This window comes from Moschus berezovskii, chromosome X (assembly GCF_049115385.1).
Source record: "Moschus berezovskii isolate FMDL1 chromosome X, NW_MosBer_1.0, whole genome shotgun sequence".
In the NCBI taxonomy this organism is placed as follows: Eukaryota; Metazoa; Chordata; class Mammalia; order Artiodactyla; family Moschidae; genus Moschus; species Moschus berezovskii.
Genome location: NC_142488.1, coordinates 55,687,761 through 55,711,169, shown reverse-complemented (window position 1 = coordinate 55,711,169; position 23,409 = coordinate 55,687,761). Strand labels below are relative to the sequence as shown.

Genomic DNA, 23,409 nt, shown 5'->3' with positions numbered 1-23,409 from the left:
CTTTCTGTCATAACTGTGGTGTCATCTGTATATCTAAGGTTATTGATATTTCTCCCTACAGTCTAGATTCCCATTTGTGCTTCACCCAGCTAGGCATTTCGCATGATGTACTCTGCATAGAAGTTAAATAAGCAGACCTACAATATACAGCCTTGACGTAGATCTTTCCAAATTTGGAACCAGTCCATTGTTACATGTCTGGTTATAACTGTTGCTTCTTGACCTGCATACAGATCTCAGGAGACAGGTAGGGTGGTCTGGTATTCCCATCTCTTTAAGAATTTTTCACAGTTTGTTGTGATCCACATAGTCAAAGGTTTTAGCATAGTCAGTGAAGCATAGTAGATGTTTTTCTGGAATCCTCTGGCTTTTTCTATGATCGAGCAGATTTTGGCAATTTGATCTCGGGTTCCTCTGTCTTTTCTAAATTCAGTTCGAACCACTGGAAGTTCTTGGTTGGCATACTGTTGAAGCCTATCTTGAAGAATTTTGAGCATTACTTTGCTAGTGTGTGAGAACATTCTTTGGCATTGCCTTTCTTTGGGATTGGAATGAAAACTGACCTTTTCCAGTCCTGTGGCCACTGTGGACTTTTCCAAATTTGTTGGCATATTGAGTGCAGCACTTTAACAGCATCATCTTTTAGGACTTGAAATAGCTGAGCTGCAATTCCATCACCTCCACTAGCTTTTTTCATAGTGATGTTTCCTCAGGGCCACTTGACTTTGTACTCCACAGTGTCTGAATCTAGGTGAGTGATCACACCATTGTATCTTTAAGATATTTTTGTGTAGTTCTGTGTATTCTTGGGTATTACGTCTGTACAGTTTCTGTCCTTTATTTTTTCCATCTTTGCATGAAATGTTCCTTTGGTATCTCTAATTTTCTTGAAGTGATCTCTAGTCTTTCCCATTCTGTTGGTTTCCTCTATTTCTTTGCACTGATCACTTAGGAATGCTTTCTTATCTTTCCTTGCTATTATTTTGAACTCTGCATTCAGATGGGTGTATCTTTCCTTTTCTCCTTTGCCTTTAGCTTCTTCTTTTCCCAGCTATTTGTAAGGCCTCCTCAGACAACTATTTTGCCTTTTTGCACTTCTTTTCCTTGGGGATCATTTTGATCACTGCGTCCTGTACAAAGTTAAGAACCTCCACCCATAGTTCTTTAGGCACTCTGTCTATCAAATCTAATCCCTTGAATCTATTTTGTCACTCCCACTGTATAATCGTAGGGATTTAATTTAGGTCATATCTCAATGGCCTAGTGGTTTTCCCTACTTTCTTTAGTTTAAGTCTGAATTTTACAATAAGGAGTTCGTGGTCTGAGCCACAGTCAGCTCCCACTCGTGTTTTTACTGACTGTAGAGAGCTTTTCCATCTTCACTTGCAAAGAATATAATCAATCTGATTTCAATATTGACCATCTGGTGATGTCCATTCAATGGGTAGAGTTGTCTCTTGCATTGTTGGAAGAGGGCGTTTGCTATGACCTGTGCATTCTCTTGGCAAAACCTTACCTGTTACTCCAGGTATCTCTTGACTTCCTACTTTGCATTCCAGTCCCCTATGATGAAAAGGACATCTTTCTTTGGTGTTAGTTCTAGAAGGTCTTGTAGGTCATCATAGAGCCATTCAAATTCAGCTTCTTCAGCATTAGTGGTTGTGGCATAGACTTGGATTATTGTGATATTGAATGGTTTTCATTGAAAACAAACAGATCATTCTGTCATTTTTGAGACTGTACCCAAGTACTGCTTTTCTGACAATTTTGTTGGCTATGAGGGCTACTCCATTTCTTCTAACGAATTTTTATGCACAGCAGTAGATATAATGCTCATCTGAATTAAATTGCCCATTCTGGTCCATTTAAGTTCACTAATTTCTGAAATGTCGATGCTGCCATCTCTTGTTTGACCATTTCCAATTCACCTTGATTCATGGACCCAGCATTCCAGGCTCCTATGAAACATTGTTCTTCACAGCATCAGACTTTACTTCCATCACTAGTCACATGAAAATTGGGTGCTGTTTTCGCTTTGGCTCCAACTCTTCAATCATTCAGGAGTTTTTTCTTCACTCTTCTAAAGTAGCATACTGGGCACCTACTGACCTGGGGAGTTTATCTTTCAGTGTCATATCTTTTTGCCTTTTCATACTGTTCATGGGGTTCTCAAGGCAAGAATACTGAAGTGGTTTGCCATTCCCTTCTCCAGTGGACCACATTTTGTCAGAACTCTCCATCAGGAGCTGTCTGTCCTGGGTGACCCTACACAGCATGGCTCATAGTTTCATTGAGTTAGACAAGGCTGTGATCCCCGTGATCAGTTTGGTTAGTTTTCTCTGATTCTGCTTTTCAGTCTGTCTGTCCCTCTGATGGATAACGATAAGAGGCTTCTGGAGGCTTCCTGATGGGAGGGACTGGCTGTGGGGGAATCTGGGTCTTGGTCTGATGGGCTCAGTAAACCTTATCCAGTTTTCTGTTGATGGGTGGGGCTGTGTTCCCTCCATGCACTTAAGCTTGAGGCCAATCTATGGTAGGGATAATTGTGGTAATGGCGACCTCCTTCAAAAGGACTCGTGCCAGCAAGCCCTGGCTATTGTTGTATTCAGTGCCCCTGACCCCACAGCAACAGAATAGGAAAAACAAGAGATCTCTTCAAGAAAATTAGAGATTCCAAGGGAACATTTCATGCAAGGATGGGCTCGATAATGGACAGAAATGTTATAGACCGAACAGAAGCAGAAGATATTAAGAAGAGGTGGCAAGAATACACAGAAGAACTGTACAAAAAAGATCTTCACGAGCCAGATAGTCACGATAACGTGATCACTGACCGAGAGCCAGACATCTTGGAATGTGAAGTCAAGTGGGCCTTAGAAAGCATCACTACGAACAAAGCTAGTGGTGGTGATGGAATTCCAGTTGAGCTATTTCAAATCTTGAAAGATGATGCTGTGAAAGTGCTACACTCAATATGCCAGCAAATTTGGAAAACTCAGCAGTGGCCACAGGACTGGAAAAGGTCAGTCTTCATTCCAATCCCAAAGAAAGGGAATGCCAAAGAATGCTCAAACTACCACACAATTGCACTCATCTCACACGCTAGTAAAGTCATGCTCAAAATCCTCCAAGCCAGGCTTCAGCAATATGTGAACCATGAACTCCCAGATGTTCAAGCAGGTTTTAGAAAAGGCAGAGGCACCAGAGATCAAATTGCCAACATCCGCTGGATCATGGAGAAAGCAAGAGAGTTCCAGAAAAACATCTATTTCTGCTTCATTGACTATGCCAAAGCCTTTGACTGTGTGGATCACAATAAACTGTGGAACATTCTGAAAGAGATGGGAATACCAGACCACCTGACCTGCCTCTTGAGAAACCTGTATGCAGGTCAGGAAGCAACAGTCAGAACTGGACATGGAACAGACTGGTTCCAAATAGGAAAAGGAGTACGTCAAGGCTATATATTGTCACCTTGCTTATTTAACTTCTATGCAGAGTACATCATGAGGAACGCTGGGCTGGAAGAAGCACAAGCTGGAATCAAGATTGCTGGGAGAAATATCAATAATCTCAGATATGCAGATGACACTACCCTTATGGCAGAAAGTGAAGAGGAACTCAAAAGCCTCTTGATGAAAGTGAAAGAGGAGAGTGAAAAGGTTGGCTTGAAGTTCAACATTCAGAAAACAAAGATCATGGCATCTGGTCCCATCACTTCATGGCAAATAGATGGAAAAACAGTGGAAACAATGTTAGACTTAATTTTTTTGGGCTCCAAAATCACTGCAGATGCTGATTGCAGCCATGAAATTAAAAGATGCTTACTCCTTGGAAGGAAAGTTATGACCAACCTTGCTAATATATTAAAAAGCAGAGACATTTCTTTGCCAACAAAGGTCCGTCTAGTCAAAGCTATGGTTTTTCCCATGATCATGTATGGATGTGAGGGTTGAACTGTGAAGAAAGCTGATCGCCGAAGAATTGATGCTTTTGAACTGTGGTGTTGGAGAAGACTCTTGAGAGTCCATTGTACCGCAAGGAGATCCAACCAGTCCATTCTAAAGGAGATCAATCCTGGGTGTTCATTGGAAGGACTGATGCTAAAGCTGAAACTGCAGTACTGTGGCCACCTCATGCGACGAGTTGACTCACTGGAAAAGACTCTGATGCTGGGAAAGGTTGGGGGTGGGAGGAGAAGGGGACGACAGAGAATGAGATGGCTGGATGGCATCACCGACTCTGTGGACATGAGTTTGAGTGAACTCCGGGAGTTGGTGATGGACAGGGAGGCCTGGCGTGCTGTGATTCATGGGGTCGCGGAGAGTCGGACACGACTGAGCGACTGAACTGAACTGAACTAATGGGGTATTATGGTAAAAATCACTAAAAACAATTTCCTGTCTTTCCCTTATTCCCCTGCACTGACCTGGTCACCCCAAATGGGGCTGTGTTTACAGGTGTCAGTGTCCTTGGTGTTTGTTACAGGTGTCAGTGTCCTTTGAGGACATGACCGTGGACTTCAGCAGAGAGGAGTGGCAGCACCTGAACTCTGCTCAGAGGTGCCTGAGGACATGATGCTGAAAATTGCAGCCACCTCCTCTCACTGGGTATGCACAGCTACCCTGTGAATCTATGAGAACCCTGTTAGGAGTAAAATTGTGTCCATCCAAGAAAACATGTTGACGTCCTAACCCTCACTATTTCTGAATGTGACCTGAATTAAAAATAGGACCTGAGATGGTAACAGGTAGGAAGACCAGAATTCCCAGAGTGGCAGGAGAAAATAAACCGCAAGTGGCAGACTTTTTTTTTTTTCCTTCTCTATATGTGTTGAGGACACCTAGCTCTGCCTTGAGCTAACCAATATGTTTTTCTTATGGAAAAGTTTTTCTTAAGCTGTGTTAATGAAACCATGTATTTGCTTTGGAACCTGACTTTCTTCAAAATGGTTCTGCCCAAGACTAACTTTGTTTTTTCTTTTCTCAACCCTTGGGCTGATAATGGCTCAACAAACCAGTATTCATGTCAATTATTTTATGCGTGGGGGATGACACACCTTGGGCCATTATATCTCAGAAATGTATATTGTGGAAGAGGTCCCTGGTGAAACTCCCTCAGCCTTGAGGTGTCTCTCTTATCTGATTAATAAGCTTGCTAACCGACATAAAACGCCTTGCCAGAAACTAGCAAGGGGGCATTCTTTCTGCCCTTTTCTGATGTCCATGTCAGCAGCTTTCTCTCTCTCTACTTTAATAAAATTCTGTTACCCAAAAGGTTCCAGTGGGCAAGCCTCGTCTCTTGCCCTGGATCGAATTCCTCTCCTCCAGAGACCACGAATCCCAGCCTAGCACATGACTCACAGCAGTAAGCTTTCAGGTCTTTCCAGAAGTAATCAATCTAGAACGAGGTCGTTAGGTGGGCCGTAGTCCAATATGCCTGGCATTCTTACAAAAATGGGAAGTATAGATACAGAAACACACAAACGCAGAAGAGAGACCGTGCGGAGGCACACAAGGAATAGATGACCATGTGATTGGAGTGATGCACCTATAGGACAGGAGATGCCTGAGGCCACCAGAAACCGGGAGAGGGGCATGGAACACATCCCTCCCTAGCACCTTCAACAAGAGCATGGCCTGGCTGACATCTTGATTTCAGACTTCTGGCCCTCAGAATTGCAAGGCAAGAAATTCTTGTTGTTCTGAGCCACACGGTTTGTGATACTTTGCTGCAACAGCTTTTTGTACTTGGGAGTGGAGTGCTATTATAAGTAACACCGAAAAAGACATGAAGTGGCTTTGGAATTGGGCAGCGGGTAGAGGCAGGAGAAATTTGTAGATGCTTGATAGAAAAAGTCTAGATTGCCTCAAAGAAACTGGTGGGGGAAATAGGAATAACTGTGTTTTTACTGAGGTCTCAGATAATCTTCCCAGGTGACGTTAGTGGTAAAGAATCCTCCTGCCGATGCTGGAGACTCGGGTTCCATCCCCGGGTCAAGAAAATCCCCCAGAGAAGGAAAGGGCAACCCACTCCAGTTTTCTTGCCTGGAGGATCTCATAGACAGAGGAGCCGGGTGAATCTTTCGGACAGAGGAGCCTGGTGGGCTACAGTTCATGGGGTTACAAAGAGTCGGACAGGACTGAAGCCAATTAGCACAGAGCACTGGCCAAAGAACCTAGCATGTCTGGTACCTCCCTGTTTAAGAAATGAATTCTAGGTTATTTTCTAAAAGAACTAGAAGATTTAGAGAAGCTAATTTAATCTTAATTTCTACATAATGATTTACTGATTGAATTTAACACATGATGAATAAGAGAAATTAACAGCTTTAGATATTTTTACCCTGTACAAGTTAGGTATAGCTAGGTATTTAATAAGCATAGCATACCATGGTGAAAATCATTCAAGACAACTAACTTCCTAGATCTCTTCCATCCAACCCCCAGTGCAGACCGTGTCACCTTGAATGGGACTGTATTGTAACAGGGGTCATTCGAGGACGTCACTGTGGACTTCAGCAGGGAGGAGTGGCAGCACTTGGACCCTGTACAGAGGAGCCTGTACCAGGATGTGACACTGGAGACCTACAGCCAACTGTACGCAGAGGGTGAGTAAGCACAGCTGCCCTGTGCACCTGCCAGGGGCCTCACAGAGGCTAATCTCATTCTCAGCCACTGGATGCTCTGGGGCATCTGAAGTGTGCAATGTGGTCATCTTTGACTTGCCCGAGATACTTCAGTCCTTTTACACTTCTTTGATTATTACTCTATCCCCAGGGAAATGGGATTACTTTCCTGAAGAGCAATTAAAAGCGTGGTTGAAAAGCCCTGAAACCCAATTAACTGGACCCCATCCTGTGATGCTGGAGAAGACTCTTGAGAGTCCCCTGGACTGCAAGGAGATCCAACCAGTCCATTCTAAAGGAGATCAGTCCTGGGTGTTCATTGGAAGGACTGATGCTAAAGGTGAAGCTCCAATACTTTGGCCACCTCATGCGATGAGTTGACTCACTGGAAAACACTCTGATGCTGGGAAGGATTGGGGGTGGGAGGAGAAGGGGGCGACAGAGAATGAGACGGCTGGATGGCATCACCGACTCGTTGGACATGAGTTTGAGTGAACTCCAGGAGTTGGTGATGGACAGGGAGGCCTGGCGTGCTGTGATTCACGGGGTCGCAAAGAGTCGCACAAGACTGAGTGACTGAACTGAACTTAATCCTGTATCGTGTCCTGTTCACAGGGAAGCAAGTTCCCAAACCAGAGGTCATCTTCAAGATGGAGCAAGGAGAGGGCCCATGGACATTGGGGGAGGAAACCCCACATCACAGCTGCTCAGATGTGTGACCTGAGTAGATGGGGGACGTGGAGTAGAACTGTTTTTCTAGGACAGCCTGATCCCTTTGCAAGGCTCTGAAGATAATTTGTCTTGAAGGTTCTAAGAGCGCTCCAGATCGCTTTCCCAGAGTTCTCTGCGCCATGAAGCGCCTTCCTGGAACTCTGGGCATTTTGTGTTGGCTGCAGCCGTTATAACAAGATGGCAGCATCGACGGAGTGACCCGGGGTCGCTCCTGGCTGGAGCCAGCGGCAGTGGGGTCAGTGGTATCGCTGCCATATGTTCACAGCTCCCCTTTACCAGCCCCCGAAGTCGCCACTAAAGCGAGGCCACGGCCCCCGCCGGAAGCCAGAGGCTCAGCCTACTAAGGGTGAGAACTCCCCACAACAATCTGAGGGCCGACAGTAGCGGTGGTCAGGTTCCCCTTGGGCGATTCTGGGCCCTGTAACGCTGAGAAATAGCCAGCGTTTTCTGTTTCCTGCCTGCTTTCACAGCCTTGTTCTCTGAACGAGCCCTAGTGGCGTCCATCGTCCCCTTAGAGGTGTCGGAGCTTAACCCCAACCCCATCTTTGTCTCTCAGGATGGCGAGCAACAGTGGACCCACGGCCGATTTCATTGTTGGAGGGAGATATAAACTGGTACGGGAGATCGGGTCTGGCTCCTTTGGGGACGTTTATTTGGCGATAGACCTCACCAACCACGAGGAGGTGGCAGTGAAACTAGAATCACAGAATGCGAGGCAGCCCCGGTTGGTATATGAGAAGGAGCTCTACAATATTCTTCAAGGGGGGGTTGGCATCCCCCAGATACGGTGGTACGGTCAGGAAACGGACAATAATGTGCTAGTCATGGATCTTCTGGGCCCCAGCCTTGAAGACCTCTTCAATTTCTGTTCAAGAAGGTTCACAATGAAAACTGTGCTTATGTTAGCTGATCAGATGATCAGTAGAATCGAATATGTGCATACACAGAATATGATACACAGGGACATTAAACCAGATAACTTCCTAATGGGTCCTGGTCAGAAGTGCAAGGAGTTATTCCTTATTGATTTTGGTTTGGCCAAGAAGTACAGAGACAACAGGACAGGGCAACACATACCCTACAGATCCGGGAAAAGTCTCACTGGCACGCCTCCCTTTGCTAGCATCAGTGCACACCTTGGTATTGAACAGAGTCGGCGAGATGACATGGAATCATTAGGATATGTTTTGATGTATTTTAATAGAGCCAGCCTGCCATGGCAAGGACTAAAGGCCACGACAATGAAGCAAACATGTGAAAAGATTAGTGAAATGAAGATGACCACACCTGTTGATGTTTTATGTAGCGGATTTCCTGTAGAATTTGCCGTGTACTTAAAGCATTGTCGCGGGCTGTCCTTTGAGGAAGCCCCAGATTACACATACCTGAGGCATCTATTCCGCCTTCTTTTCAGGAAGCTGAATTACCAACATGACTATGGATTTGATTGGATAGTGTTAAAGGAGAAAGCAGAACAGCAGGCTGCCTCTTCAAGTGGGCAGGGTCAGCAGGCCCAAACCCCCACAGGCAAGCAAACTGACAAAATGAAAAGTGAAGTCAAAGGTTCCGAAGCATGAATCAAGGAACAGAAGACCCAGAGCAGGAGAGTGGAGCAGCACATTCATTTCCCTATAAACTGGCTCTGGTCAGCGGAGATATTGTCTCCTGAGTTGAAAGTTCTGTAATTAGAGAAACATGGTATCCAGTTTTCTATTTCACTTTTCCACTTGAAAAAGTTCATTAAATGCTTGACACACACAAATTGGTGGGAAAATTGTGCCTATGCCAATTTTAATTAAAATCTTTTATTTTGAACTATACTGCTTTGAGAGATCTGATTTCAGAAGAATAGCCTGTACAGTTGCTATCGTTGTTAATGCATTCTGAGGGTTTTTCCATCCCTGGGGTTTGCAAGTTGTTTACTTAAAACATTCTTAATATGGTTGACTTCTTGTTTGCAAGCCAGCTGATATGGTAGTAATCAAGATTCCAAGTTTGAGCATATGAACGACTCTGCTTGCTTACTTGAGCTAGAAATAACAGCCTCTGAAGTGAAGACTTCAAAAAAACCTAATGACTACTAGATTATCCTTAGGTCTCGGCGTTAACTCTATAATGTTCTTGGTATTTAAGAAAAGCTTGTTTGTCACAGAATTTTAGTTAACATCTTAAACTGAACATGTATATATGTGGGTTAGATAAACGTGGTGACTGTAAACATCTACATGACCTGGGATTTGTTTTTATTTTGGAATGGGAGCTTTTTGGTTTACAGATTCATTAAAAACTGTAAACTTTCTTTAAAAACAAAAAACAAGCTCTAAGCTTTTAGAGTTGCTTAGACAGGGTTAATAGAAGCCCCTTTGATACTTACATGTCATCTCCTAGTATGACGCTTGCCAATATCCACTGTCTTCTTTGCTTGGCTTTCTGGCAGGAGAGCTATCTACCCTTCCCGACTGCTATAGTTTAGATCAAGGTGCTACCATCTCAAGCACCTTGCTTTTTTAGTTATTTTTTTCCTCCCTAATATTTTGTGCTGCTTTTGTCCTGCCTGCCCCTCCCCCACCATAGATTTTGTCCTTATGCAATGGGAATCCACATATCTGCTTCCTTTCAAAACCACCAATTCCTGCTCTTGCTCCTGCCAATCGCTTTCCATTTCCTCTCCAGCTTCTCAGCTGTCATCTAGAACCAGTCTCATTTCATTTCACATATGTCAACAGTGACATCAGATTCTATACTCTTGCTCATCACCCTATGTCGCATTCTCTGTTGCTAACTTCCTGGTGTTTGTGCTTCAATTTCTCTTATAATCAGCTACTTTGAGTGTGAATTGCATTCGTTATCCAGGTGGGATTCCATTCTTTGAAGTGCTTGTTCTTATTGTTCTATCCATTCGTCAGTGTAGATATTTTGTGTTTTCCTTGTTGATGAGTACCTTGTTTTCTTTTTACAAACTTTTCCCTTCCATTCCCTCTAACTGAAGGGCCCTGTCTACTGTCCTCTGCTCTTCCCTTAAGGGAATCTTCCATCCATTCTGAACACGTTTTATTTTCCTGTTCTACTGACTGGTACCTTCAGTCCTTGCATTACGACTGTACCCTAGTACCAGAATTTACCTATGTAGAGTGACATTTCTCACAGCTGTGCAGTTCCTTCATTCTCATTATATTATTAACTGAAATCATCGCTTCCCAAATCAGATATTTTTCTCCAATATTCTTCACTCTGCAATTCCCCTTTTTTTCCTCTTTTTGAAATTATTTAAATGCCCCCCTCCCCCGATTTTTAAGTTTCATCTATGTCACCACAAAGCAAGTCCATGTTTTATCCTGGATTATTTTGTTCCTAATGGGATGAACTGATTCAATTAGCTAACAAGTTCATTTTAGGTGCTGCTGACAGATTTCATTTCATAAACCATGACATTTATCTTGTACTAGCCTTATGAAATAAAATTGCAGTTACTCCCTATTATGGAGCACATGATAATGAAACTTTCCTCTTAATGACAACCGGGCCCTTATTTCCAACTGAAACTTATCTTCCAATACTCATGTTTACCTCCAGTTTTCTTAATGCTTCCTACATAGGAAATTTCTATGCCTAGTCTATTGATTATCTATGGCTGTATTTAGATACAGGCTTCACCTGTCCAATAAAATTGGGCCCTTAATCACTCCAGTATCTAATATTCTTTTCCTTTTCTCACCCCCACCATCCCATAGAAACTCAGAACAAATAAAAACTTTTCCCCCCTTTATTTTATTTTTTAATTGAAAACTTTTGGAGAGATGATACATTCACAAAGATTGAAATTCAGAAAGTGTGAATGAGTACACAGTTGAAAATTCTCACTCACATCTACTCCCCAATTCTCTTCCCCGGGGACTACCAATGTTAATCATTTTTTACTTTCTTTCCAGAAGTATATCTTTACAAATAATGCTTTTAGATTATCTGGTATATGATTATTTTCCATCCTATATCTATGAAAAATCTTTAAGAATAGAAAAATAATATTTTATCCTTAAATTTTCTAGTGGAAAGATTGAGAAAACAGGTCAAGTACTGACATTAATAGTTTTGTGTAGATGTTTCAGTGGTTTTTTTTAAAGTGTGTCAAAAAGAGTTCAAAGAATCAGATTGTTAGTAGGAAGGGGTGAAATGGCTGGAGGACAAAACAGAAATTCAGCCTTGTTCATTAATCACTATAGTGAAGCAGACAACTCTCACTCAGAAAGCATCAAGGTAGGCAGCATAGATAGTGTCTTCTTTCAAAATTCAGAGAAAATTACATCTCCCTAAAGTTGTGATGAGACTGCGCACTAATTTTCAGAGCATAGTGCTCTGAATCACATATATATTTTGAACTGGCACAATAGAGCAGAAAGAGTCACATTAATGGAAGAAGTGTATGTGAATAATTAGATTGGGGAATATGCTGGATTTTTTGAGGACATGACTAGCAGAATGCAAACTCACATCCATAGCTATGGTTCCAGACTGATGACTCAATTTATGTGCTGATAAGGAAGTCTATGGGATCAGAAGGTTAAAGATAATTGTTTTCAGCACAGGCATGAACTGTTTACATTGAATAGTGGTAGGTGTAATTAAATATTATTGGCTCTACTGAATTTTGTACATATACTAAATGAAGTAGAAAGGGGAAAAGTCTCAATCCATGCCTATGAATCAAGATGCTCGACATAAATCACAGCAGGATCCTCCAAGACCCACCTCCCAGAATATTGGAAATAAAAGCAAAAATAAAGAAATGGGACCTAATTAAAATCAAAAGCTTCTGTACAGCAAAGGAAACTATAAGCAAGGTGAAAAGACAGCCTTTAGAATGGGAGAAAATAATAGCAAATGAAGTAACTGATAAAGGATTAATCTCCAAAATATAGAAGCAGCTCCTGCAGCTCAATTCCAGAAAAAATAAGTGACCCAATCAAAAAATGGGCCAAAGAACTAAACAGATATTTCTCCAAAGAAGGCATAAAGATGGCTAACAAACACATGAAAAAATGCTCAACATCCCTCATAATCAGAGAAATGCAAATCAAAACCACAATGAGATACCATTTCACACCAGTCAGAATGGCTGCTATCCAAAAGTCTACATGCAATAAATGCTGGAGAGGGTGTGGAGAGAAGGGAACCCTCTTACACTCTTGGTGGGAATGCAAACTAGTACAGCCACTATGGAGAACAGTGTGGAGATTCCTCAAAAAACTGGAAATAGAACTGCCATATGATCCAGCAATTGCACTCCTGGGCATACACACCGAGGAAACAAGAATTGAAAGAGACACATGTACTCCAGTGTTCATTGCAGCACTGTTTATAATAGCCAGGACATGGAAGCAACCTAGATGTCCATCTGCAGACGAATGGATAAGAAAGCTTTGGTACATATACACAATGGAGTATTTTTCAGCCATTAAAAAGAATGCATTTGAATCAATTCTAATGAGGTAGATGAAATTGGAGCCTATTATACAGAGTGAAGTAAGCCAGAAAGAAAAACATCAATACAGTATACTAACGCATATATATGGAATTTAGAAAGATGGTAACCTTAACCCTGTATACGAGACTGCAAAAGAGACATAGGTATATAGAACAGTCTTTGGGACTCTGTGGGAGAGGGTAAAGGTGGGATGATTGGGCAGAACGGCATTGTAGCATGTATATTATGATATGTGAAATGAATCACCAGTCCAGGTTCGACGCATGATACAGGATGCTTGGGGTTGGTGCACGAGGATGACATGGAGGGAGGATATGGGGAAGAGGGAGGTGGGAGGGGGGTTCAAGAAAGGAAACACATGTACACCTGGGGCGGATTCGTGTCAAAGTATGGAAAACCAACCAATATATTAATGTAAGGTAATTTGCCTCCAATAAAATAAATTTTAAAAAAATCTATAGAATAAGTGAAATGAGGCTTGTGGATATAAACAGTACAGCATAGGGGTGAAAGAATAGTGAAGTTTGACAGAGATAACACAAAGTTATAGATTTCACTATTTTAGCCTAACCAAAAGAAAAAAACAAACTGGATTTCATGATCTGATCAGGCTCAGTATTTTAAAATTTGCTATAATGGGATAATAGCATAACTTATTCATTCTATTTGATATTACAAACCTATTGTATTTCATCTTCTGTACAAAGCATCAGTGATTTCCGCTTCCAGCTGAGTTGGTACATTACTTAGAGTAAAGATGAGCTGCTGGAAAAATTAAATGGGTACCAGTTCATCTATGTAAGTGGAGACATGCTGTCTTGTTTTAATCTCTCCTGCATATGACGCATGTCATCTTGGGAATATTATATACCTGTTCTGGGCTTTAGTTTCCTCTTTTAAAAATAGGTATAATAGTATCTAGCTCGTATGGTTTCTGGGAGAATTAAATGAGTTTGTATGTGTGTACATACTTCCGTGTCACTTAGAACAGTGCCTGGCATGTTCTAAAAGCTATTTAAGTACATAGCATGTAGTAAGAACCACATGAGTGTTTACTGTCATCGTCATCGTCATCATCTGGTTTGCCTGTGTCCAGCCTGGATCAGTTGCATGTAACTCCTCTATATATGGCTAACTGTTTTAAATTTGAATTTTGCCTCCTTTTCCTCTTAAGAGAGAAACATGGCATTGAAATCATACACTCGATAACTACCGTAAAAGCTTCATTTCATGATGAGAAACTGGATGAATTCAGGAGCAATTACTCATTGTTTCTTTTAATTAAAAAATTACTTATTTTATACAAAAAAACTGTGACAATATGATGACCATATAAATATAAGGAAAACCAAAATAGACCTCCGTGTCATGTTGCTTTCATCAATAAGAACACATTGAACAAGTATAGAGATTGTGAATGCAAGTACACTGGACAAACAACTTACATGATCCCATAGTTAGTTCATAAGAACAACCCCTTAAATGTGATTCATTTGGGAATGCTTGAAGTAGACCTTAAACTTACAAGTTCTAATATAAGTAACATAGGAAAACCTTCAGAAGATTATTCTTTGCAGTCCACTTTACTTATTCTTCTTTCTATACCATGTCAATTCTCATCTAAATGAGAAATTCTGTGAACCTAATCAGTGTGGGAAAGCCCTCAGCCAGAAACAAGAACACATTCCTCACTGAAAATTTCTTACTGGGAAGATAGCCTTTGTATGCAGTGAATGTGGAAAGGTCTTCACTCAGAAGCCACACCTCTTTGTCCACCTGATTAGTCATTCTGTGGAAAAACCCCTATGAATGCAATGACTGTGATGAGACTTTCACTCATCGATCAATAGTGAGGTTGCATCAGAGAATTCATTCAGGAGAGAAACCCTGCATATGCACTGAATGTAGGCAGGCTTTTATCCCAAAAACATACTTGGTTGCACATCAAAGAATTCATAGTGGAGAGGAACCATATGAATGCAGTGACTATGGGACATCTTTCCCTTCCAAATCACAACTACATGAGCATAGCAAAACTCACACAGGGAAAAAACCCATCCCTGCACAAGATGTGGGAAGGTCTTCACCAAAAGATCAAACCTCCTTATACACCAGAAGACTCGGACTGGACAAAGAGCTTATGTTTATACTGAATGTGGAAGGGCCTTCATTACAAGTCAGTCTTGATGACACATCAGAGGATTCATACTGGTGAAAAATCTTATGAATGCAGTGACTGTGGGAAAATCTTTACACAGAAGTCACCCCTCACTGTACACCTGAATGTTCATACTGGAGGGAAACCTTCTGTACGGACTGAATGAGAAACATACTGAACTCCCTCATGACCACTCTAGTAACACCTCCCCATTCTTCTCTAATACTATCTTACCTTTGGTACCTTATGAACCTTCCTGACTTCCCCATTTCTGCAGTGGTATATCTCAGAAGGGGACTGTTCCATCCTGAATTATCACCCTCTCCCATAATTGTATCTTAGGAGATAATTTCTCTCCTGCTCCCATGCCATATACTGAGGGCACCACTGTGGCACTATAAATATTCCAGAACTCTGTATATCTCAGATCCAAACACTCCCCTATCCTACTTTGGGAATCTTTCTAGACCAGGGATCAAACCTGTGTCCCCTGTGTTGAAAAGTGGATTCTTATCCACTGTGCAACCAGCGTAGTCCTTAATGAGTTTTAATCCTAGTGGTATAAAACACAGTATGCCTGTTACTAAATAGCTAATATAAAAGAACATTATGTAGAAGAACATATAATTGAAATTTCGGCAATTCACTGTGTTCATGCAGTAATAGTTATTCTTTACTAAAAATGAGGACTACATAGACAAGATGTGATATATACGCTTCCTGGGTGGCGCTAGTTGTAAAGAACCCGCTTGCCAATGCAGAAGATGTAAGACATGGGTTTGATCCCTGAATTGGGAAGATCCCCTGGAGTAAGGAGTGGCAACCCAGTCCGGTATTCTTGCCTGGAGAATCCCAATGGACAGAGAAGTCTGGCCTGTTACAGTCCATGGGGTCACAAAGAGTCGGACATGACTGAAGCAACTGAGTGTGTGTATATATATATATATATATATATATATATATATTTGCCATGAAGTGATGGGGAAACAGTGACTGACTTTATTTTTCTGGGCTCCAGCATCACTGCAAATGCTGATTGCAGCCATGAAATTAAAAGACGCTTGCTCCTTGGAAGGAAAGTTATGACCAACCTAGACAGCATATTCAAAATCAGAGACATTACTTTGCCCACAAAGGTCCATCTAGTCAAGGCTATGGTTTTTCCAGTAGTCACGTATGGATGTGAGAGTTGGACTATAAAGAAAGCTGAGCACCGAAGAATTGATGCTTTTGAACTGTGGTGTTGGAGAAGACTCTTGAGAGTCCCTTGGACTGCAAAGACATCCAACCAGTCCATTCTAAAAGAGATCAGTCCTGGGTGTTCATTGGAGGAACTGATGTTGAAGCTGAAACTCCAATACTTCGGCCACCTGATGCGGAGAGCTGACTCATTTGAAAAGACCCTGATGCTAGGAAAGATTGAGGGCAGGAGGAGAAGGGGACGACAGAGGGTGAGATAGTTGGATGGCATCACCGACACAATGGACATGGGTTTGGGTGAACTCCGTGAGTTGGTGATGGACAGGGAGAGGCCTAGCGTGCTGTGATTCATGGGGTCGCAAAGAGTCGGACATCACTGAGCAACTGAACTGAACTGAACAGCCAGGTTAATAACAGCTTTAGGGCTGCAAATCTTGGTTCAAGACCCAAAGAGAGCCTACATACTGATAGTAAATGTGTTTGGTGTCTGTTGTGTAAACAGACAAATTATAAAAAAAGGGGGGGGGATTCTTGACTTCAGTGGGAACTAAAATATCTCATGGAAAATCAATATCTAAGTAATTAGCACCTTCAGAGCTTCCTGTTCAGACATTAGTAATCCACTGTAGAGCCCACATAGGGCAGACCAAATTTCTAAAGGCAATGATTTTGCTGACAGAGCTGCAAAAGTCACTGTTAAAACATAGCCAATTCAACTGAGAAGCCGAACTTCTAATACAACAAGAAACTTTCATTCTGTTTTAAATAATATGTCTTCTGACCTGCTGAGCTTGCATGTGCAGGGGGTGGGGCCCCGTGGCTTCCCCCTACGTCTCCAGGCCACCAAGGTCTGTATCAACCCTGTGGAGTTCAACCCTGACTTTATAGTGCATATGATACCCAAGTGGAATGGGCAGCGCTTCTGGAGGTTGTCGACACCCTGCATCTGACCAAGGTACTTAAAGAGCCGATATAGGGATATGAGCATAACGAGGAATTTCTGAGAAATATGCACCACGTGTTGCTGGAGGTGGAGATGTTGGAGGGCACCCTGCAATGCCCAGAGTCAGGACGTCTATTCCCCATTAGCCGTGGGATCCCCAATATGCTGCTGAGTGATGAGGCATCAGTTTTTCACTCTATGATTGTGTGTATCTTTGTTTACACATATCTTGTTTGCTAGTCCTATCCTGTGTATCCCTAACCCTTGACCCAGTGACACAGTGTTTTTGACTTAGTATTATATTTTTTTCTCATTAAAGGTTCAAAACCAAAATAATAATAATATGCTTTCTAAAAGGAAATGAACAAATAGGTTAAGAAAAAGGCTAGAAAGAAGTTTGACTATACTATGGAAAGTACCTAACAATATAATTCCTATTCCATGATCTGTATACTTGGCTGGTATCATTGTGTCATCAACAAAATCAGTTAAGAGCAATTTTAAAGGCACAAGACTCTCCACAACTATCAAAAAGATGAACTTACTCAAATCGTATTAAAGAGATGTGCTATCTGTCAGCAGAATTCTGTACAGGCTACTTCCATGGTAAGCACCAGAAGTTTTCCGCAAGCAACTTAGCCAATAAGAACTGCTAGTAGTTGGATTTCATAGAAGTGATGTTGGCAGAAGGTAAGAAGTTTTGTCGACTTATGGTGTGTATAATGTCAGAATGGCCTGAAGTTTTCCTTTCTTCAAAAAGACAATGCTCGGGCAATGGTAAAGGTTCTCTTAATAAATATAATTTACACCTTGGGAATATCAGGCATATTGAATCAGACAGAAAGTCACTTTATTGCCACTGTTGTTCAGGAATTATAAAATGTTTGCAGATTTCTATAAGCTATCATATACCCTATCATTCTTAATCCTGTGGACATGTATTAATACAACAAATGAATCGAACTCTGAAGAAACTTACTGGCCAAGATTCAGCAACCAATTAGGGTAAAAAGGCCTACAGCTTTACCACTAGCTTATTAGAAATTAGAGCACCCTTGCCAGCAAGCATGAAATCATTCTCTTTGAACTTATAAATAGCAGGCCTATGAATTTTGGTCTGAGACCATGTCCTGTGCCTAATTTTATTGAATCTTCCCATAATCACACTCAGGTCTTAACAGGGTTTCTCTCTTCCTCAGAAACTCTGAGACATAAAAGTTATAAGAACCTGGAAGGAACCCCTGGAAAAAGTCTGCCACATCTATCAAAAAGGAGATCTCATCTACATAAAAGTGTCCCAGGAAAAGACAGGCTGTCCCCACACTGGGAGAAACCTTTCCAAGTGCTCATTCCCCACATAGGCTATCCAAGTTAAAAAAAAATTGTATCCATGCTTTTCCTGTGAAGCCAGCATCTCAGGAGGACTGGACTGTTGCTCCCACAAAGGACTTGAAATTTAAGTTTTCTAGAGTGACTGATACGGTGTTGAGCTCAACTGAAAAGAGGTTGAAAGGTAGCAGTACGCCATTTTGGCATAAGGATTATTTTGAGCTGAATACAGTTGAGAAGAAGCAGGTACAAGAAAAGTTCCCTGCCCTCCCATTTGCCTAAAAGCAAGATAAAAATTTTCATGGGAGACTGGGACTCATATATATACACTACTATTTATTTAGAAAATAAATAAGTAATAAGGACCTACTGAATAGCACAGGGAACTCTACTCAACATTCTGTAATGACTTATATGGAAAAAGAATTTTCAAAAGAATGGGTATATGTATATGTATAACAGATTCACTTTGCTGTACAGTAGAAACTAACATAACATTGTAAATCAACTATACTACAATAAACATTTTTTAAAGATATAAATTTTCAACAATGTCTCTCTTCTCTTCTCTACCAGGAGGACAAAAGTTAATCATGGGAGGCAACTTTAGATCCTTTCAGCCTGGAGATGGCACCTACATAACAAACTTTATTAACTAGCCTTTATCTACCATTAGTCTCCTCCCATATATTTACCTTCCCACAATATGCTGCCCTTGGAAGATTAAAACTGCTTTCTTTTGTCTGGTCATTTCCCCATAAATCTACTGTTCTTTGTTAAAGATGCTACATGAGCAAGCTTTGAGTTACTACTCATTGTTCCCTGGGTATTGCCCATATATACTTGAGACATATAAGTTAATAAAATTGTTTTCTCATATTAATTTGTCTTTTGTTAAAGGGCTCTTAGCCAATAACTTAGAGGAATAGAAAGAAAATTAGTTTTTTTCATCCTCTACAAGCAGACATTACTATTCTCATAGACTGCCTTGCTGTCCTTGTCATAGGAGGGTTATTTCAATTACCTAAGAATCAGATTTTACTAGAAAACATATATTACACTGCTTTTTTTTCTATGTTCCATGTAATGGTCTCCACAAATACAACCCCATGGACTATACAGTCCATGGAATTCTCCAGGTCAGAATACTGGAGTGGGTAGCCTTCCCCTTTTCCAGGGGATCTTCCCAACCCAGGGATCGAACCCAGGTCTCCTGGATTGCAGCCAGATTCTTTACCAGCTGAGCCACAAGGGAAGCCCCATATTTCTGATCAATTCCATACTATATTCCTAGAACAGACATGATCTGGACTTAAAATTTAAAACAACCCAATTATTGGCAGAGTAAAGGTGGAACCAGCTTCATGAGTAATTTTTTATAATATCAAAGCAAAGTAACTAATATGAATCAAGATACTCCAGCCCTAAATTTGACACAAAAAATGTTTTGCTAACTACTTTGATTGGAAGGATCTTTATAGAAGAATTCTCTTAACTATACTACAATTAAAGAGAACTGCTGCTCTCTCATTTTTACCACTGTAGGAATTTGGTTCAATAAAACTACTGATAGCTGTAAAGACAGTCACAGTAAACTGCTTGTGTGTGTTAAGTCTCTTCGTTGTGTCTGACTCTATGCTACCCTATGGACTGTAGCCCACCAGGTTCCTCTGTTCATGGGATTCTCCAGGCAAGAATACTGGAGTGGTTGCATGCCCTCCTCCAGGGGATCTTCCTGACTCAGGGATGGAACCCACGTCTCTTGTGTCTCCTGCCTTGGCAGGTGGGTTCTTTACTCCTAGAGCTACTTACCTCATCCAAACTGGTGAGAAACCTATCAACAGACCTATATATATATATATATATATATACACATGCTGCTGCTGCTGCTAAGTCACTTCAGTCGTGTCCGACTCTGTGTGACCCCATAGACATACACATATATAAAAAAGAGATCTCCCTACTACATATGGAACACGACAATGCCCTGAGCCTATTTTAATAGCCCCCCAGGATTATTGGTGGATAGTTTCTCTTAATATATCTGAGGCTAATACCAGTCTTCAAAACCAGGCATGTATCGCTTGAGCTCTCTCATTATGAAGTCTGTGTAAGGGACCTGTTTGGGGCTGTACAAGAGCAAAAGGAGGCTTATTAGAATACAATCTTGGAAGAAACAGGAACAGGCACAAGTATAGCTAACTCTTTTGATAGTGAGACTCTGAATAATAAACTTAGTGTTTTGGAATAATTAAAAAAGCACATAATACAACTGCAAACTGGATGGAATCATGTCATGCAAAATGTTTAAAAGCCATGGAAACTCAAGTCAAATAAAAACTGAGAACATATGGGAACTGGACTGTTTGGAATGATGTAATAATAGAGCAAAAATCACCATATAGGTCTCAGAGCCACTCAACTGGACAGTCCAGAAGCAGTTAGTTATCAAATAACTCCAGAATAGAATCACTAGTTCAGAATTACAGCACTGTTCATATTCAAATAAACAAACACGCAGTGAATTAGTGTTAGACTATGGCTTTACCAGTAGGGATAGAAGAATAGTGTGAAATCATCTAATTAATAGACAAACAGAAATCTAGCATTTATAGCTAGCAATTGCAGAGGATAGGTCTTATGACACTGAATTAATTTTAGGATGCACATTCTCTCCAGTCCTGGTACAGATAAACAAAAAAAGATGCCAATTATTCATGGAGATTTGCATGCCTATTACTGATTTGGACTAATGCAAGCAATGGCTCAGAGGCTGGGTTTTTCCTCAAGACTTAAAATAATTAAGTGAAAGTGAAAGTGACTCAGTCATGTCCAACTCTTTGCGATCCCATGGACTATGCAGTCCATAGAATCTCTAGGCCAGAATACTGGAGTGGGTAGCCTTTCCCTTCTGCAAGGGATCTTCCCAACCCAGGGATCGAACCCAGGTTTTGCAGGAGGATTCTTTACCAGCTGAGCCACAAGGGAAGCACCAAAATAATTAAAGCCAAATATATTAAGCACTGGAAGTTCAATCTGTACCCTTCAAAGAGTGTTTCATAATAATATACTAGAAATGACTATGGGTGTCTTTGTGTTTTGCATCTGGGAAACATTATCTGGGGAGATGGAACCATTACTGCATCACTCAATTATGTATGTGTGATGCTAATTATTGAAAGATAAGAACTCAGGAGAAATTCATTGGACCTTATAAGAAAAAACTCAATTAAAAATTAATTATCAGGTCTCCAGAGAGCTACTCCTTGGGCTTGGATTGGGTAAGACTTCATAAGTTTTGTTCTGTTATTTTTTTTAGTTGTTCAGTCATGTCCCACTCTTTGTGACCCCATGGACTGTAGTCTGCCATGCTCCTCTGTCCATGGAATTTTCCAGGCAAGAATACTGGAGTGGGTTGCCATTTCCTTAGGAACTACGAAGTAGTACTTAAATAAGTAATCATTTGAAAGAGCAAGCAACAAAGATAACATAACAATTTATAAAAGTAACATATGAGTAAGAGAACTTCTTCTCAATTGTTAATCAAGAATGTGCTATAACCACTGGTAAGACATATTTAAAGGTTTTTTCCTCCAACATGTATATTGCACTTTTAAAAAAATTGCGGTACAGTTGCTTTACAATGTTGTATTAGTTTCCTCTGTACAACAAACTGAATCAGCTATATGTATACATACATCCCCTTCCTTTTGGACCTCGCTTCCACACCCCTCCCCCAATCCCATCCATCTAGGTCATCACAGAGCACCGAGCTGAGCTCCCTGTGCTATAGAGTAGGTTCCTTGCACTGACTTTTTATCCCCCCCTCCCCGATGTAAACTTTATTATATGGCTTTCTTCTTACACCTAGTTGACACCTGCAATATCCGTAAACAAAAACCCTAGTTAACAAAGATAGGAGTGGACAGACAGTATTGTACCATAAGCTATCGTAGCAGAGGTCCCTTCAAACAGTAGACATATTTGTGCTGTCAGAAGAGAACATGTTTCTGATCCTTGTAGCTGTTGGAAGAGAGGTATCAGGAGGTGCAAAGATGCCTTAGAAAGGTAAACTTTCTCTCTGGTTTTTCAACTATTTTCAATCTGAGAAAGGTAAATGGTCTCTCTTGTTTTTCCCTTTTAAAATTTATTTATTTTAATTGGAGGCTAATTACTTTACAATACTGTAATGGTTTTTGCCAAACGTCGACATGAATCAGCCACGGGCACACATGTGTTCCCCATCCAGAATCCCCCTCCCAACTCCCTCCCCATCCATCACCCAGGGTCATCCCAGTGCACCAGCCCTGAGCACCCTGTCTCATGCATGGAACCTGGACCGGTGATCTGCTTCACATATAATATACACGTTTCATTGCTACCCTCTCAAATCATCCCACCCTCACCCTCTCCCACAGAGTCCAAAAAACTGTTCTATACATTTGTGTCTCTTTTGCTGTCTCGCATATAGGGTCATCATTACCATCTTTCTAAATTCCATATATATGCGTTAGTATACTGTATTGATGTCTTTCTTTCTGGCTTACTTCACTCTGTATAATAGGCTCCAGTTTCATCCACCTCATTAGAACTGATTCAAATGTATTCTTTTAACTGCTGAGTAATATTCCACTGTGTATATGTACTACAGCTTTCTTATCCATTCTTCTGCCGATGCACATCTAGGTTGCTTCCATGTCCTGGCTATTGTAAACAGTGCTGTGAAGAACATTGGGATACACGTGTCTCTTTCAATTCTGGTTTCCTCGGTGTGTATGCCCAGCAGTGGGATTGCTGGGTCGTATGGCAGTTCTATTTCCAGTTTTTTAAGGAATCTCCACACTGTTCTCCATAGTGGCTGTCCTAGTTTGCATTCCCACCAGCAGTATAAGAGGGTTCCTTTTTCTCAGCACCCTCTCCAGCATTTATTGCTTGTA

The 23,409-nt window shown here is 41.2% G+C and overlaps 1 protein-coding gene and 3 pseudogenes across 3 annotated transcripts in view; 3 read left to right on the top strand and 1 right to left on the bottom strand.

Moving 5' to 3' along the window:
* LOC129563893 (protein fem-1 homolog A-like) overlaps positions 1-23,409 on the top strand; it is a 247,313-nt pseudogene that overhangs the window by 134,943 nt on the left and 88,961 nt on the right.
* ZNF81 (zinc finger protein 81) overlaps positions 1-23,409 on the bottom strand; it is a 134,412-nt gene that overhangs the window by 91,859 nt on the left and 19,144 nt on the right. The window lies entirely within an intron of this gene.
* LOC129535165 (casein kinase I pseudogene) lies at positions 7,918-9,045 on the top strand (annotated as a pseudogene).
* LOC148773321 (multifunctional methyltransferase subunit TRM112-like protein pseudogene) lies at positions 16,968-17,383 on the top strand (annotated as a pseudogene).